This window comes from Canis lupus, chromosome 8, assembly GCF_048164855.1.
Source record: "Canis lupus baileyi chromosome 8, mCanLup2.hap1, whole genome shotgun sequence".
Taxonomy (NCBI): Eukaryota; Metazoa; Chordata; class Mammalia; order Carnivora; family Canidae; genus Canis; species Canis lupus.
In genome coordinates, this window is record NC_132845.1 from 32,918,757 (window position 1) to 32,937,629 (window position 18,873).

Genomic DNA, 18,873 nt, shown 5'->3' on the forward strand with positions numbered 1-18,873 from the left:
CAAAACACCATTACTCTATCTTATGAAAAACAGAGAAAACAGACAAGAGATGCTCCAGTTAAAGATGTTGAGCAGTCACTGTGCTATTAAGTACCCAACCTAGAAACTTAAATCAAAGATTCCTAATCACATAAGCATCTCTACTGTAGTTTATGAATTATATCAAAACCAAAAGGCATTTTCTGATATTATGTCACATTTTTTCCTCTTCATAGGTCTGATCAATTCATTCTTTTTTAAAATTCAGAATTTGAGTGAAAAATCAGGAAAGCATGTTACTACCTCTTCTGTACTTCTCTAGAATTTTAAGTTACTAATCTGGGAGATCCTTTACCTTTTGAAGGATCTGAGAAGACTGTATCACTCACTATGCAATTAATGTCTTTTTCCTCTTTTCAAGAAAAAAAACCTGAATTTACTGAAGTATGACTATTGTATACTATTCATAAGAAAGCTATACCAACCTGCGTATGTTCACAAAATAAATTACATATTGCAGATAACATTTGCATAATTCTGAGAAAAACTCCCTTTGTTCAGAAAGTGCCTATGTTTTCTATTTAATAAACCAAAAGAATTTCTGGTTAAGTCTCACTCAGATGTTGTTATGATGTGATGAGTTATCATTATAGTCTATTATTTATGTCCCAGAAGAAACAAAAATCAGAACATCTTTGTGCCTATCCAGAAGTCATCCAGTCATGCACACAGAGCTTGTCTGAGATTGTGAACAAACACCTCTGTATCACCTCTCTACCTCCAACTGAACTCTGTCCGTAAGGAATCCGGAACTACTCAGACACATAAAGAAAATCTCCCCTCTGGCAGTGTGCTAAAAATCAATGGTTGATATCTGAAGTTTCTTAACATTGTCTTAGATAAAGAATGATTGTACAGTACACTAACCGTTTACTTGGCTTCTTTTAGTATCCTAAAACATCCAGTTTTGTTTGTTGTTTGTTTTCTTACAAAGAACCACAGTGGGACCTTCTCCAGAAAAAGAAGTCATCCCTAATTTGGGCAGTTCTAAAATAATGCAAAATTGTATCATCATTATTAATCACATTACTTTGCATTGTAATTATTTGGTTACTTAATCTTCTTTTTCCATCAGCCTGTAATCAACTCAAAAGAATTTCAACCTAATGGATCTCCATGCTATGTTTGATGTAATATTTAGTACATGGATAGCATATAATATAAATTTCTAAAAAGAATATACAAAGTGAAGTTCATTAAATCTGTGAATGATGTAATGCTAGGGAAATGGACAGTTGAGTTACAAAATCAATAATACAAATTATCTCTGAAATCAAGCTAAACTCTAATAAGTGATGTCTTCAAATCTTCTGTGCAGATGTTTTAATAATGTACCCAAGTACAGGTCAAAAGAAAATTGACTAAATTGTAATTCATTAAGAAAACTCTCATGGGGTCTAGTTCACAACAAGCTCAAAATAAGTCAATGTGAAATGGCCTCTTGGGGAGTGAATGCAGGATTAGGGTGGTGCCCTAGGGGCCACCCCATCCTCATCTCCAGAACCTACACCTCAGGCCACAAGGAAAGTGAAGCTCTTCCCACATTTTAACAGGAAAAGAACATTTTTAGCTCTATGAAGGAAGAGACTGGCTACTGAAAAGATCTAGCTACGGTGTAGAAGCAAAGGGCAAAGAATATACAGAGGAACCACAGAAAGTCCCAGAGGGAAGCAAAAAATGAGAGGGCGACGCAGCTGCAACAATGTAAAAATAGAAACAAGAACTCTCAGCTCAGAAAATAACTGCCTCCTGATGGAGCTAGAATCTCTCTGAAAAGCAACATTCTGAAATCTTCCAAGTGTTCTCAGCATTAGAATGGCCTTGTGAAGACTAGAAGAATTACAGATTAATTACAAGAATATATTTTAGAAAGCTGGACAAGCAAATGATGACATGGAACCAGTAAAATAAACCTCTGTCAAATTTCTGGAGGGCGTTGAGCTGTACCTGACTCGAAACATTAAAATAAACACCTTCCTGGAAAGGAAACTTGCTGTGGAGGACAGAATCTCCTGGGAGCTGATCAGCAGATGAAAGGTGAAGCTCGGGATTTGCAGCAGAAATTAGCAGAACCGGGGAAGCAAGAGAAGCCTAGAACTCCCATTTCCAGCCCTGTGGAAGCTAAAAGTTGGACACAGCCATTCAAGTCCGAGCTCACTGAAGAGGACTCGACACTGGTCTAAACATGTGGAGAAAATGAGGGTGACTGGTGGATCATTCAACACGTCTCTCTACCCCCCAAAGCCTGTAACCTCAATGTCTTCACTCAATCTCAAAGTGAATTTTCTGTTGTAAATGGGACATCCTGACAGACCTATTTATGGAAGTCTCCGAACTGGGCAAGTATTCCGGCATTATAATGGGAAAGTGAGGACTGAAATGGCAGTGACCAATAATAACCTGGCAGTTTCCATGTGCTTCTGAACCATGAAGTATTGGGAAATCCTTGAGAACTAGGAAGCTGCCTTTAAGAATATCCTCACCACCACTGCCATCACCACAGAATGTGGTCAAGATATTGCTTTAAGAGAACCAGAATGCCCTGGATTGGTCTGCCCATTCAACTAGTTCATGCATGTTCTTTGTATCTTGTACTTCTCAACAGCTGGAGTTGCAGACAGAACCTTTCATGCTTAATGACATTAAGGATTGACAGTATAAACTATTTATAGAATCTCAGTGTCAATTAAGCAGATTTTTTTTTTCTAAAATGTACCTCAATGCCTAGCTAGAATTTGATTAATCTGTCTCATATTGGAGGTGTGCTAGCCTCCAAATGCTGCTTGGAGTGGAAGATAAATTTCATTTTGACCAAGTACAGGGGAAGATATTTTATTTTGTCAATGCTTCCTGGTCATTAGACTGTCTGACTGTCCTGTGTGGTGTTGATTTCATTTCCTGGCCTAGGAGGGTCCTCCATCAAGGGCAGACTGGCCTTTGTAACATGGCCCCTGATAATAGGGCTTTATTCAAAACCTTATTGAATTGATAGAGCTATCCGTTAAAGAAGATTCACATGTAAAGATTGTTTCTGGAAACTTATTTTTCAAGAAATAAAATAACACTGTATATCAAATAATCTATAGCTGAGAAACTGATCATTGCTTCTCATAAATAGATGTCTTAGACTGGAGAAAAGAAGGCACTAATTTCAGGACATTATTCCTAGATTAATAACTTTCCTTTCATTACTAAGTTATTTTTTTAAAAGAAAATGTATCTTTGAGTTGGAAATATACCTTTTATGTATCATTGATACTCAGTAGAAGAAATGAGGCAAAGTATCTGCCTTCTTAACCTAAGAAGTTTTCTTAATCTGCATCAAAAAGACAGGTCTTACCTTCACCACTGCTATTCAACATATTATTAGAAGTCATAGCCTCAGCAATCAGGCAACAAAAAGAAATAAAAGGCATTCAAATTGGCAAAGAAGAAGTCAAACTCTCCCTCTTCACAGATGACATGATACAGTACATAGAAAACCCAGAAGACTCCACCCCAAGATTGCTAGAACTCAAACAGCAATTTGGCAGTGTGGCAGGATACAAAATCAATGCCCAGAAGTCAGTGGCCTTTCTATACACTAACAATGAGACTGAAGAAAGAGAAATTAAGGAGTCAATCCCATTTACAATTGCACCCAAAAGCATAAGATACCTAGGAATAAACCTAACCAGAGAGGTAAAGGATCTAAACCCTAAAAACTACAGAACAAAACAAAACAAAAAAAGCAAAACAAAAAACTACAGAACACTTCTGAAAGAAATTGAGGAAGACACAAAGAAAAAAATATTCCATGCTCATGGATTGAAAGAATTAATAAATATTGTGAAAATGTCTATGCTACCCAGGGCAATTTACATGTTCAATGTAATCCCTATCAAAATACCATGGACTTTCTTCAGAGAGTTGGAACAAATAATCTTAACATTTGTGTGGAATTGGAAAAGACCCCGAATAGCCAGGGGAATATTGATAAAGAAAACCAAAACTGGGGGCATCACAATGCCGAATTCAAGTTGTACTACAAAGCTGTGATCATCAAGACATTGTGGTACTGGCACAAAAACAGACACATAGATCAATGGAACAGAATAGAGAGCCCAGAAATGGGCCCTCAACTCTATGGTGGACTAATATTCGACAAAGCAGGAAAGAATATCCACTGGGAAAAGGAGAGTCTCTTCAATAAATGGTGTTGGGAAATGGTGCATGTGCAGAAGAATGAAGCTAGACCATTGTCTTACACCAGACACAAAGATAAATTCAAAATGGCTGAAAGGTCTAAATGTGAGACAAGAATCCATCAAAATCCTAGAGGAGAACACAGGCAACACCCTTTTTGAACTTGACCACAGCAACTTCTTGACATCTATGAAGGCAAGGGAAACGAAAGCAAAAATGAATCATTAGGACTTAATCAAGATAAGAAGCTTCTGCACAGCAAAAGAAACAGTCAACAAAAACAAAAACAAAAAAAAAAAAGAAAAAGAAAAAGTCAACAAAACTAAAAGACAACCACAGAATGGGAGAAGATATTTGCAAATGACCCATCAGATAAAGGGCTAGTTTCCAAGATCTATAAAGGACTTATCAAACTCAACAGCAAAGAAACAATCCAATCATGAAATGGGCAAAAGACAGAACAGAAATCTCACCGAGGAAGACATAGACGTGGCCAACAAGCACATGAGAATATGCTCCGCATCACTTGCCATCAGGGAAATACAAATCAAAACCACAATGAGATCCCACCTCACACCAGTGAGAATGGGGAAAATTAACAAGACAGGAAACCACAAATGTTGGAGAAGAGGTAGAGAAAGGGGAATCCTCTTGCACTGTTGGTGGGAATGTGAACTGGTGCAGCCACTCTGGAAAACTGTGTGGAGGTTCCTCCAGGAGTTAAAAATAGACCTGCCCTACGACCCAGCAATTGTACTGCTGGGGATTTACCCCAAAGATACAGATGCAGGGAAACGCCGGGACCCCTGCACCCTGATGTGTATAGCAGCAATGCCCACAATAGCCAAACTGTGGAAAGAGTCTCCGTGTCCATTGAAAGATGATGGATAGAGAAGCTGTGGTCTATGTATACAATGGAATATTCCTCAGCCATTAGAAGAGACGAATACCCACCATTTGCTTGACGTGGATGGCCTGGAGGGTATTATGCTGAGTGAAATAAGTCAATCGGAGAAGGACAATCATTATATGGTCTCATTCATTTGAGGAATATAAAAATCAGTGAAAGGGAATAAAGGGAAAGGAGAGAAAATGAGTGAAAATATCAGTGAGGGAGACAAAACATGAGAGACTCCTAACTCTGGGAAATGAACACGGGGTGGTGGAAGGGGAGGTAGGCGGGGGTGGGGGTGACGGGCACTGAAGGAGGAACTGGCAGGATGAGCACTGGGTGTTATGCTATATGTTGGCAAATTGAACTCCAATAAAAATAAATAAATTAAAAAAAAAAAAAAAAAAGACAGGTTTTGGAACACCCAGGTGGCTCAGCGGTTGAGCGTCTGCCTTCAGCCCAGGGCGCGATCCTGGAGTCCCCGGATCAAGTCCCAATCAGGTTCCCTGCATGGAGCCTGCTTCTTCCTTTGCCTGTGTCTCTGCCTCTCTCTGTGTGTGTCTCTCATGAATAAATAAATAAAATCTTTAAAGAAACAAAAAACAAACAAACAAAAAAAAACCAAAAACACAGGTCTTTTTTAAAGATTTTATTTATTTTTTTGAGAGAGTGAGCAAAAGAGAGAGCACAAGCAGGGTGGAAGGGCAGGGGGAAAGAGCAGACCTGGGGCTTTATCCTGGGACCCTGCGATCATGGCCTGAGCCAAAAGCAGACACTTAACTGACTGAGCAGCCCAGGTGCCCCAGGCTTTTATTTTTTTTAACAACAACAACAAAACAAGAGGAAGTAATGTTCAATTTATTTCCAGCTGAGTGATAACCCTGTGATGATGTTTTGTTTTGTTTTTTATAGATTTTGTTCATTTATTCATGAGAGGCACAGAGAGAGAAAGACAGGCAGAGGGAGAGCAGGCTCCCCACTGAGCAGGGAGCCCGATGTGGGACTCGATCCCAAGACCCCAGGATCATGACCTGAGCCAAAGGCAGACCCTTAATCACTGAGCCACCCTGGTGTCCCTGTAATGATGTTTAATAGTGCGATACATTTTTGTATTTTGATGTTGTCTCATCTCACATGGCAGTAAGGAGCTGTTTTGACTTCTGTTTGTTTTTATTTAACTAAGTCACTAATATGAAAAATCAATCAAAATTTTATAAATGTTTCCATTGAAGTAGGCTTTTAGTGACATATGTTGGAGCAGTGTATATATTGCTAAAGGTATTTTAGCATTTGATTATTTAATTGAGTCTTCTCAGTTTCCATTATAGATAGTAATAATCCGTATTTCCCTTCTCTCAAATCTATCTTATTCCACAGATTTGATGTATGGAACAAAATTTGTTTTGAAGAAAAAAATAGACTCACGCAAGTTTAGGGACTACAGTAAGTAGAGCAAATTATCTATTTGTTGTTGTAGTTGTTCTATCCGTAGACGCTGAAGAAATGGAAGAGTCTAAGAAAAATCCCAAACCCCGTAGCATGGCTTCTACTCAGGGCCAGGATGAGGGTGAGGCCAGAGAAGTACCAAGTTACAAAATTTAAGAAGATGCAAAGGGGCCTTTCCTGATTTGATCTTTTCCAGTCCCATCTTTCAGTGTCCATACCTTGCAGCCTATACCCCAAGTCTATTGAAACACTAGTTTTTAAATGTGCCACGCTCATGATAGTCTCTCATGAAACACCTTTCCTTCTGTCCATCTAAAATTACTTTCCCTATAGCTGTCCGATATGGGGAAGAGTTCTGGAAAACGCTTCATCCACACAAAATTGAATGGATTCCCTACTACCCTTGGTATAATAGTTATCACACTGTAGGCATAGTTTTCTTTCTCAAGTCTAATTTTATTGAAGTATAATTTGCATTAATAATGTTATACTATACTATGTATATCCTTCCATTGGCTTATATATTTCATTTCTCTCAACAATTGTGTTACTTTTAGTGTACAATTCTTATATGTATTTAATAAGCTCCATTCCTAGATATTACATGTTTTTGATGTCAATTTGACATCGACAAACTTTTGACATTCACATCGTAATTTAATTTTTAATTATTCCTTGCTAGTATAGAGAAATACAGTTGACTTTCCTATACTGGTTTTGTATTTCATGATCTTGCTAAATACACTTTTAGTTCTCGTAGCTTTTTTGGAGTTTCTTGTGATCTCTTACATACATGATCATTTCATGTGCAAATACAGACCTCATCCTTTCCAGTTTATATACCTTATATTTCTTTTATTTACCTTATTATCCTGACTGGGAACTCCAGTAGAATGCTGAAAAGCAATGTTATGTTATCTTGATTTTTTTTCCTCAAATGTAGAGCCATTAAATATGCTGTTAGATGAAGGATTTTGTAGATGCTCTTTTTCAGTGTAAGGAAGTTTCTACCTATTCCTGCTATCTTGAAAGCTTTATCATAGTTTGATATTGTTTTGTCAATCCTTTTTCTCCATCTATTGAGATTATCATAAGGTTTTTCCCTTTATTTTACTAATATGGTAAATATATTGATTGATTTTCAAATTACAAATAATTTTGTACTCCAGAGATAAGTTGCATTTGGTCATTATGTAATATATTTACTATACATTACTGGATTTGATTTTTCTGATGTTTTATACAAAAATTTTGACATTTATTTCTCAAAAAGTATTCATCTGTAGGTTTATTTTCTGTAATACTACAACTTTGTAACGTTAACACCATAAAATGAATTTTGAAGTGTTCCTTCTTTTTGTATTTTGCGAGTCTGTGAATGGTAGACATTAGATCTTTCCTTAAGGTGTGTCTAGAATTTACAAGTGAAGTTCATGGGACTGGGTTTTTCTTCATGGGAAAGTGTTTAATATAAAATTTAATTTATTTCTTAGTTATATTGATATGCAAATTTTATTTCCTTTGGGGGCAAATTTTGTAATATATGCCTTGCAAAGAATTTACCTACTATATCTATTTTAGTGGCAAATTTATCAACATGCTCTTCATATCATACTGGCCCTTTATTATCCTCCTAATGTCTATAGAATCTGTAAGAATATCCTTTTTTCATTATTGTCATTGGTAATTGATATCATTTTCTTTTTTCCCATTCAACTTAGCATGTTTTCAATTTTATTGACACTGTGAAAGAAAACCCTTTGGTTTCTCCTACTTCTTTTCCATTTTTCTTTACATTGTTTTCTGTTCTTATTATTGCCTCCTACTTAATAGATTCTTTTTTATTATTTTTATTTTATTTATATTTCTTTTATTATTATCACTTATTTTAGATTAATTTGTTTTCTCGTTTATGAAACTCAGATAATGCATTTTAGACATATTTTATTATTTTCTAAAATAAAAATTAGAGTTATAAATTTCTTCTCTATAATGCCTCAGTTGCATCACCCAAATTTTGATATATTGTGTTTCCAAAGTCATTTAGTAAAAAATATTTTCTAAATCTTCATGTAATTTCTACTTGACCCATGGGGGTTTTGACCTATTAGGTTAAGTTGGTCAATATCTATTGATTTGTGTATTTGTTCTATCCATTACTAAGAGAGGATTATGGAGATTTACAAATATAATTGTTGATTTATCTTTCAGTTTTGTCAATTTTTGTTTCATGTGTTAGACTATTTGATTTTATCTCACACATAACTAAGATCTTTCACTTATTTTTCAGCTTTTTTTCTCTACGTATTTCAGTTTGAATCATTTCTTCTTCTTTTTTAAAAAAACTTACCATTCCAGCCATTTTATTTTATTTTAAAGATTTTATTTATTTATTCATGAGAGACACAAAGGAGACAGAGAGAGAGAAAGAGAGAGAGAGAGAGAGGCAGAGGGAGAAGTAGGATCCATGCAAGGAGCCTGACATGAGACTTGATCCGGTTCTCCAAGATCAGGCCCTGGGCTGAAGGTCGTGCTAAACTGCTGAGCCACTGGGCTGCCCTGAATCATTTCTTCTAATATATATTCAAGATCATTGAGCTTTTCTTCTGCAATTTCCAATCTGTTGTTAATAACACCCATTAAAATTTTCATTTCATATATTGCATCAACTCTAAAATGCTTACTTCATATATAGATACATATATACATATATACCTGTAGATATATATGTATATACTTTTCACTGTAGCTTCATCACATTTATGTTTTTTTAAATCATTCAGCACATTTATAATCACTATTTTAATGCCATGGATAATCCTATAATCTTTGTCATTTCTGGGTCTTTTTCTATTAGCTATTATTTCTCCTTGTGGTGGGTCACATTTTCCTGCTTCTCATAATTTTTTATTGAATTTTAGACAGAATAAAACTTACTTGTTAGTTTTTAAAATGATTTTCTATAAAGAATGGTGAACCTTGTTCTATTGGACAATCAAGTAACTTGTGAGTTAGCTTAATTGTCTGGGAACTTGTATTAAGGTACCCTTATTAACCCTTACCCTTGCCAAGGTAAGTCTAAAGTAGATTTTTCTCTAAGTCATTCGGCAACTGTGCTAAGTGTCCTGTGTGTTCAGTGACATCCCTCCACTTTGCCTGATTGAGACTCAAATGTGTCATAGCAGTTTGTGAACTCTGGTTATAACTAAGTGGTAGTTTTCCTTGTTCCACCTCATGGATTTTATCCCTACATATGTGGAGTTTGTAGTCAGTCAAAAACTCAAATACCCATGTGTATATCTAGGACTCGTTTTCTGTGTAGATCCCAGATTTCAGCAACTTTAACCTCCTCAAACTTTGATCTCTGTCATTCCTGGGTTCCCCTTTCTCTACCATGGTCCTCTGGATGTTTTAGAAGAGAATCTATTCCTTGTCTTTCTTCCAGCTTCTAGAAGCTTACCATATTCCCTAAGTTATTCCATAGTCACATTTCTTAGCACATTTCTTAGCTCTTGGCCACATTATTCCAATCTCTGATTCTGTTATCACATCACAGTCCTCTTAAGCTTATCCTCCTACCTTATTCTCATAAGGACATAATGTTTGCATTGAATCCACCCAGATAATCCAGGATAATCTCTCCATCTTAAGAATTTTAGTCAGTGTGCCAAGCCCCTTTTGCCATATAAAGTAATATATTCACAGGTTCTGACAGTTAAGACTTCAACATCTTTAAGAGGCTATTATTCAACCTATCATATTTGGTGACTTGTGTAACAATTTACAAAGAATACATTTACATGAAGATTTTGAATGTATTGTTTTTTGGGGGGTTAGCATTTTGGATTTTTTAACTAAGCAGAAAGGAAGGGACTTTATTAAATGTCTATGGAAGTGGGCTAGTAGGTGGAGAAGATAGCGTAATACTGACAGTTCTTCAGATAAACAGAACTAATAGGATGCAGAAACAGAGACAGAGATATTTGAGATTTATTTTAAGAAGTTAGTCCATGTGATTGTGAGGGCTGGCAAGTCTGAAAATTCTGTGGGGCAGGCCAACAGGATGGAAATCCTGGCAAGAGTCAATGTTGCAGTCTTGAGCCAAAAGCAGTCTGAAGGCAGAATTTGTTCTTCCTCTGGGGATCTCAGTCTTTTTTCTTAAGACCTCTGATTTAATGAAGCCCACCAATTTACTCCAAGTCTGATGATTTAAGTGTATACATCTAAAAAATACTTTTAAAAAAATTTTATGAATTTCATTTTTTTTCATTTAAATTCAATTTGCCAACATATAGTATAACATCCAGTGTTCAGAGGATCCCTGGGTGGCTCAGCAGTTTAGCTCCTGCCTTTGGCCCAGGGTGCCACCCTAGAGTCCCGGGATCGAGTCCTTTGTCAGGCTCCCAGCAAGAGCCTGCTTCTCCCTCTGCATGTGTCTCTCTGCCTCTCTCTCTCTCTCTATGTCTGTCATGAATCGATAAAAAATAAAAAATAAAATCTTAAAAAAATATCCAGTGTCCATCACATGACATTCCCTCCTTAATGCCCATCACACAGTTACCCCATTCCCACACCCACCTCCCCTCCGACAACCCTCTGTTTCCCACTGTCAAGAATCTTTCATAGTTTGACTTCCTCTCTAATTTTTCCCCCATTAAGTTTCTTCCTTTCCCTTATGGACTCTTTTCTTAAATTCCACATATGAGTGAAACCATATGAAAATCATCTTTCTCTGATTGATTTACTTCACTCAGCATGATGCCCTCCAGTTCCATCCATATCGATGTTAAAAAATACTTTCACAGTAAGATCTAGACTGGTGTTTGACCAAACAGCTAGACATCAGAGACCAGCCACGTTGTCAGATAAAATTAACAATCACAGACAGCGTAGTGTCCATCCTTCTATCCAGTCACCTGTACAGAGGATTTGCTTTAGGCAGAATAGGGTACGCCTCCAACATAGGGATTTTAAAGTGAATATGACATCATCTTGGCACCTCAGCATTTGGAGTCTTTGAGAACACTGGAACTTAAATCTTGGTATGGACTTTCAAATTCTTATATTAAGAAGAGCCTTTTTAAGCAGCTTATCTGGCGGGAAATATCAATGAGAAGGAGCCTACGTATGAGATAAACTTGTGCCAAGAGACTGGTTCCTGAACACATGAGAATATTCCCTGAGAACTTCACTATCCTAAGGGAGATTTGGAAGTTGGTGGATGTCCTTTACAAATTAAGATAAATTATGTCAAAGTTCATATTATAAATCTTAAAATAATTCAATCTGTATCGTAAAAGGGGAAACACCCATGAAAATTCAAGTTACAGTTATTTGTAACCTGAAAATTTCAAATCATTTTTATGACACATAGATCTTAGAGTCCTTAATAGTGTTTAAAATCACTGTGACTTTCTTCACAGTACCTGCAGTAGGCACCTACTGTACACACCAAGAAAACACATTGATCTAGACTTGGAGTTTCTCCAGGCCACTGCAGGAAGGGGGTTGAAATGATAGCACATGCATCTGCTCCCAGCCTTTCTAGAAAGGGGAAGTAAGCACATGCAAAGCCTTAGAGTGAGACAAAGCCCAAGTGGAAGTCTTTGTGTTTTGAATACTGAAGGTCAGGGAGGACCTCACTCATGATGAAGCTAAAGAGGGAGATAGGAGAAAGACCAGTCAATATCACAGAGAGCTTCTGTCGTAATCATGAAGATGATAAGCAGAAAGTGGCATAACCAGGTTTGCATATTTGAAAAGGTCATTCTGACCATAGTGTGAAAGGGGTAGAGTGGATTGGTCAAAATAAATGCATTGTAGACCAATTGAGAGGCTATGGTAATTATTCCAGGCTAGAGGTGACTGTGACTTAGAAAAGCTGATGATGGAGAGAAGAGTGGATACTTGGGGATATTTAGAAGCAAAACCAACAGTCCTGTTGCTAAACTGAACATCCCATATGCAATACCCATTTGTTGGGGTAGGCAGGTTAATGATTATTGCATCTGCAAATATGGAATCCATGGTCGCATTTACATGTTAACAAAGTACAACCAACAAACCACAGTGCAAATTTTTCTCAACACTAAGAAGAAATAGAATGCTCATAATGAGGAAAACTGCTCCTGATTTTCGAAATTGGTATCGGAATGTTATTTGAATTTGACAGCAAAATTCACAGATTATGTAGCTTGCTCTGCTTTGTCATTGAGTCTGTAAGCTAGTGAACAATGTCACCATTTATTCTAGAAGGAATAAGCATCCAACCAAATCAGAGAGCTGAGTAACGGCTCTCAGTAATATTCTCATCAGAACTCATTCTGGCATCAAACTAAGTTCCCCAGACAAATTACCAAGTTTTATACATAAATTTTTCTTCTCCACATTCCTCTCAGCCAAAGCTTTACCTTAACTTACTTTAAATTTCTTTTCTGTTTTTCTTCTCTCCCATAAAATAAATGCCAGTACTTTCACCTCAAAATGCCTTCTCCATTTTATTGTCTTATAACAAATTTTCCTCAGTCTCCAATAGCATATTTTGTACTGAGAATGAAATTGGAAAAAAACATCATTAGATTTGAAGCTCTTTGGGAGGATTTTGTCTTCTTTTCTCCAAAATAGCCCTAAAACCTATGAGAATGCCTGGGATATGTTCAGTGTTGAGTAAATACTTGTTGAATACATAATAAATACATGAATGAATAAATGAGTGAATGAATAAATAAAGTTAACCTAAATGATTCTCAGGTCAGCCTTCTCTAATCCTCCAGAATAGGTCATGCTCTCAAAGGAAACTAGAATATATCACCCCAAAATATGCCACTTTGGCATAATTATTATTTATTATTATCACTTATTTCTTAATCATGTACTTCTTAAGTGATTAAGACACTAAGGAAAAAGCAGGTGCAAGAAGAATGTTCTAACCCTGTTTTTTCTTTCTAAAAGCAAGAGATAAAGCTCCCTTGTGAAAGGTCCTCTCCCTCTACAGAAGGAAGAAAGACATTTTTATCATGGGGAATTTGGGGTTGAGAAATGTGTACAAACAAACCTGGTTACACACTCACCTTTATCTTCCTACGTACTTCACTATTTACTACTCCTGGCCTCAACCTATTTGTCTTATCAATTCCTCACAAATGTATCATTCCTTTGTCGAAAAGGTATAAAAGCTTCCTGTTCCAGTCACTTCTCTGGGTCTTCATTCTCTTATGAAGGCTCTCACATGTAATAATTTAATAAAATTTTCATGCTTTTCTCCTGCTAATCTGTTATTCTTAGGCCCAACCAGAGACCCAAAGAGGGTAGGTAGTATCTTCCTTCCCCACATTCCCTATCGATCATTCTTTTTAAGCCCCATTCTTCTTCTTCATCGCATTGCTCACAATTGTAATTAAGCGATTGAGTAATTGGTTATTTAACTTACATTCTCTAGCATACTCTAAGCTCCATTATGTCAGAGATCATGCTGCTTTAGTCATTGCTATCTCCCTGATGCCTAATACTGAGCCTGGCACACAGAAGTAGGGCAATGGATATTGTTTGCCAAGTGAAAAAATGTTAAATAAAGTAATCAAGAGATATGAAAACTGTTAGGTCAAGGGAAGGAATTTGTAGCTTCAGACTTAACCCAGATTTTGCAGTTAAGGGAATGGAGGCCCAGAAATTTAAGTGACTTGCTCGCTGTTTCAAAGCTAATAAGTAGTCAGGGCTGTATTTCAATCCCAGTTCTCTCCAACTCCATAGCTTGTGCTTTGAAATGGAAACACTGTGCCATGCTGCACCATTTATGCAATGATATATTCATTTAAAGCACCAGAGATCACATTTTAGTAAGAAAAAGAGTTTGTAGTATGAGATGAATCAATCAGCCATATGGAAGGAAGAAAAAAAGAACAGGCTGAAAGCTTCCTTTCACTTTGTACAATATGAATTGTCACAGGAATCAAATTTGGCACATACTGTAAAGCAGAGAAAAAAATTATCCCACATCGGATGTAAAATGTGACTTGCATTTTGCCTGTGTTTTTGAAATCCTGAAGAGGATACCAAAAGACTTGTGGAGTTGAGGGCACGATGTTTTGATGATGAGCTTTTTATGCACTTATCCCCAGGCAGGGAGATGAGGACCTGAAAAATTAAAGCTGACCTCAGACACGATGAATACATTAAGCGAGGAAGCTGCTGGTCCGGGTCAGTCAGCCTTCCTGAAGCAGAGTGGATGTGTCTCAGGACGGGGAGTCTCCAGACGGGGGCAGGGCAAGGAAATGGCCTGTCGGGCCATAAAACATTTACATCTGGTCCTCTTCTGTCTCGTCTCTTTGAGGTGGTTTCCTTGCCTTCAGCAACATCCCAGGCTCACAACCAGGTTCCTCTGCCTGCTAATTGGAACAGAGGTCGATCAAGCCTCCGCCTGCAACCGGCATCTGAGTCTAACAATAGCAAGTAGCTAATAGAGTTATTGTAGGTAATAGAGTTTATGGACCACTAATGATTAACTCTCTCTAACCTGCCACTTTCGGGTCCCACAGATTGTCACTTCACGGATGGCTCTGCAGTACGGTCTTTGCCACTCTCGAATCTCAAGTGCAGACCTCCTAGCAGGTCCTTATCACAGAATTTCAAAATTCGAAAGCTTTTTAGAGATCACGAGGTACAACACATGCCACATGGGATAAATCATCTTTAAAATGTCTGTCTACCCTAAAGGATCCTCTGGCCTGTGTGGCAACCCTGTGACGGAGAACCGCTGCCTCATGAGGCAGCTTGAACAGATCAAGTCGTTAGAAAAATCTTCCATCATTAAGTCAAAATGGATTTTCTTGGAACGTCCACTCCTTATGGCTTCCTCTGCTCTCCAGAATTGCAGAACTCCTTTATCTACATTGTGTAGCTAATGCTGCAAAAGGCCTGGCGTATTGAAAATAGCTCTGGAGTCTTACAACCTTGGACTCAAATGTTAATTCTGGAGTTTAGTAACCATTTATCCTTCCTCAAATTCAGTTTCTCCCCCGAAGGAATGGGGATAACACCTCATGGAATTGCTGTGAGAATTAAATGAGTTAAATGCTACTCAGAACCAAGGGGTAGATCTGGTGGTGAAGAGCACAGACTCTGGAACAAACTGGCTTGTCTTGAAATTTGTCCCCAACACTTAACAGTTCTGTGACTTTGGGCAAGTTACTTAAACTCTCTGGTCTCATTTCTCCATTTGTATAATACCTATGAGGAAAACAATATTACCTATCTCCAGGCTGCTTCTATACGGGAGCATCATTGCCCACTAGGACAGCAGATACTTCTACTGGATCCTCTCTGGTGGATCCAGTGATAATGGTCAACCAACAAAGTGGAAAAGGCAGACAGGCTCTTAGCCACCATCGTCTAGAGCTGTCGCCCATCTCTTCTTCCCACATTCCATTGGCCAGAACTAGTCATGTGCCACATCTGAACATAAAAGGGCTGGGAAATGAAGGCTGGGGCCTTCCAGGGAGAAGAGGAAGTAGGTTAGGTGAGTATATAGTAATGTTTCTGCCACAAACTCCAAGAAAAGTGCTAATATATATTGTCCCTTAAGTGTAGGCCATCATTATTACCATACCATGTGATAATACCAGTTAGAGAAATTATAAGAACCCTTAATATTTAAAATATGATCACATTTGCTGGGCTAAGCATTCTCACTTTTTCCAGTGATTCCTCATATTATCATGGTTTAGGGTCTGCCATTGGTTCTTAGACTTCATAATGTCACTATCATTCCAGAACACAAGGAATACAGAACATACGCATCTGAGCTCATAATGTGCACACAATACGAACGCAAATTAACTGGTCCCATTTTATATTTCTTTATTTTTCTTCATCTCACATTATTCCTGAATCTGTGCCTTGTATTTGCTTTAACTCAGACTTAGCTTCAGGAAATACTACTGATGAGGAGTTTTTAAACTGTGAATTTTAACTTGTGGGTGGGACAAGAAAATTTCAGAAGGTCTAAACCTGCATTTTTAGAATAAAATAGAAAAAATATAGAGTTGCTGTTAAGTTATATGTAAAGCTTTCAGAATCCTAACTTTTAAAATTGGAGAAAAACTTGAAAAGGAAGAAAATTCTCACACAAACTACAACATACATGAAACTTAAAGACATTAGTTTATGTGAAATGAGCCATTAACAGCAGGCAAATACCGTATGAATTTCACTTACAGGAAGTACTGGACTAGTCAAATTCATAGAGCTAGAAAGTAGAATGGTAGCCGCTGGGCTCTAGGGGATGGGGCTGTGGGACTTACTGTTTTGTGGGTGCAAGTTTCAGCTTGGGAAGATGACAAAAGTTCTAGAGGTGGATGGTGGTAGTGCTGGCACAACAGTGTAAAAGTATGTAATGTTGCTGATCTGTGCACTTAAAAATGGTTCACATAATACATTTTATGTTACATATTTTATCATAATAAAAACAGAGAAAGATTAGAAAGTATGAATGCCTTACACTTCAGTGAGGTAGGTATTGTTTAATAAGACATTTATTTCATATAAATGTGTGCTTAGTCATAAAGTAAATGTATGTCTTACATAGGTCAAGGTTTAAAAAAAAGCCACTGTTCCAGAAAATAATCATCAAAACAACAAAATAAAGCACATACACTATTTTTCCTGAGCAGATTCACCCTTGTTAAATCTGGGTCCCTAACAATTGTTGCTTTTGAAGTCCCAGAAATAGTTGCAGCAGTGCACACACACACACACACACACACGTGCACACACACGTATGCACATACGCACATGCACACGTCACTTCTCACTCATTTGAACTACTCCATATTCTTACATCCTTCCCTTTTCTCCTGCTCACTTTTCTTTTTATCCTTTAAGGGTCAAGATGAACATTGTTCTTCTGGGAGCCCTCCTTGACCTCCACCTCTGACCCTGCTTAGAGAAACATGTATTTCTCTATCATAGCATTTATAACTCTATTGGCAATGCTTAATTTTCTACCTCCCTCACTCAATGATAATCTCTAAGAAGAATGTGTTGATCTTGCTCACTGCTAAATCTTCAGGATTTAGCACAATGCCTGGTGCACTGTTAAGTGCTCAATAACTATCAATGAATGAATGAATAATGACTGAAAATGGAGATATCCTACTAACACACTCAAACTAAAATCTATAACATGATCTTTTAGATAACTCAATTTTTTATTTCATTTTTATCCCTATATCTTTTTAATTCTCCATGGTCTAGTCTCAAAAGGAGAGGGAATAACATAGATATTTATTTTGTAATTATTTCTATGATCCCTTTTTCCATATGACAGTGAAGGGCTTAGTGTTAAAGGAGTGTATGCAATGAGATCATTAGAGCAAAGAGAATTTTATTGTGAAGAAAGGAAACGAAAGCAAGATTTTGAGGTGAAGTTGAGCTTCACTTTTAGCGCTGTGTTTTATGGCAGTCACAGATGTTTGAGATCCACACATGAGCCTAAAATACCCTCTACCTAGACCTCTAAGACCTTTAGTAGCTCCTTGGAAGGTGTTATTTATACAGACACATCTTTAAAAAGTGACGGTTTTTCCTCGACTGCAAACACTCACCCATGAAACCCTGTTGTATTGCTCTACCTTCTTGCTGGTGTATTCTCACTGTCCAGTCTTGCCTCCAAAACTATCAAAAATGAGAGACACACAGTGTTGTGCTTCCATCCACTTTCTGCCAGGTGCTAGGGAAAAGGCTAATCTGTCATATTGGGTCAAGGAGGGAGACTAGAAGCAGGTAGATAAAAGGTCAGTCTTTGCATTTTCTGTTTTTCCCATATTTGATTAACTTCTAGGCATTTTTAAAATCCACATTACTTCTAGTGGATATTCTAAGGGGGGCATAAGAGAATAAACTTTGGATCATTCATTTTTCACTTGTTGAATAAACCTCTCATGGTTAGTTGAAGTGCAGTCTGGTTCTCTGATGCTATTCTCCACATTCACATTTAGAATCTTCTGCTAACACAGGAAGTTAATTTGCCTTTTCTTCACTCAAGATACTGATGCATATTTATGAGAACTGGTTCTTGGACCACCCCTGCAGCAAGTCATCAATAAACAGCTTACTATCGACAAGACTGCCATTGAAACAAAAACTCCTCAGATTATATGCCCCTCCTGGAAATTCTGACTCTTACAATTTAGAGCAGAAATTAGAAACTAATAGTAGCTTTTATAATTAGCAAGTCACTATCACACACCCCCAAGGACCCCCAGGACCCCCAAGATCTTTAATTACCCCAACTTTAGAGACTTTTTTTTCTATCC

The 18,873-nt window shown here is 37.4% G+C and overlaps 1 long non-coding RNA gene across 2 annotated transcripts; it reads right to left on the reverse strand.

Annotated features, from left to right (window-relative positions):
• Positions 1–10,538: 10,538 nt before the first annotated feature.
• LOC140637585 (uncharacterized) lies at positions 10,539–16,324 on the reverse strand. Of its 2 annotated transcripts, none has more exons than XR_012034671.1 (4): positions 16,250–16,324; positions 14,715–14,943; positions 12,983–13,108; positions 10,539–10,795 (listed from the first exon to the last, which is right to left on the reverse strand). It is a non-coding gene; the product is annotated as an uncharacterized lncRNA (long non-coding RNA). The 2 variants fall into 2 exon arrangements; XR_012034670.1 differs by having other exon boundaries at positions 14,715–14,946; positions 16,250–16,319.
• Positions 16,325–18,873: the final 2,549 nt, after the last annotated feature.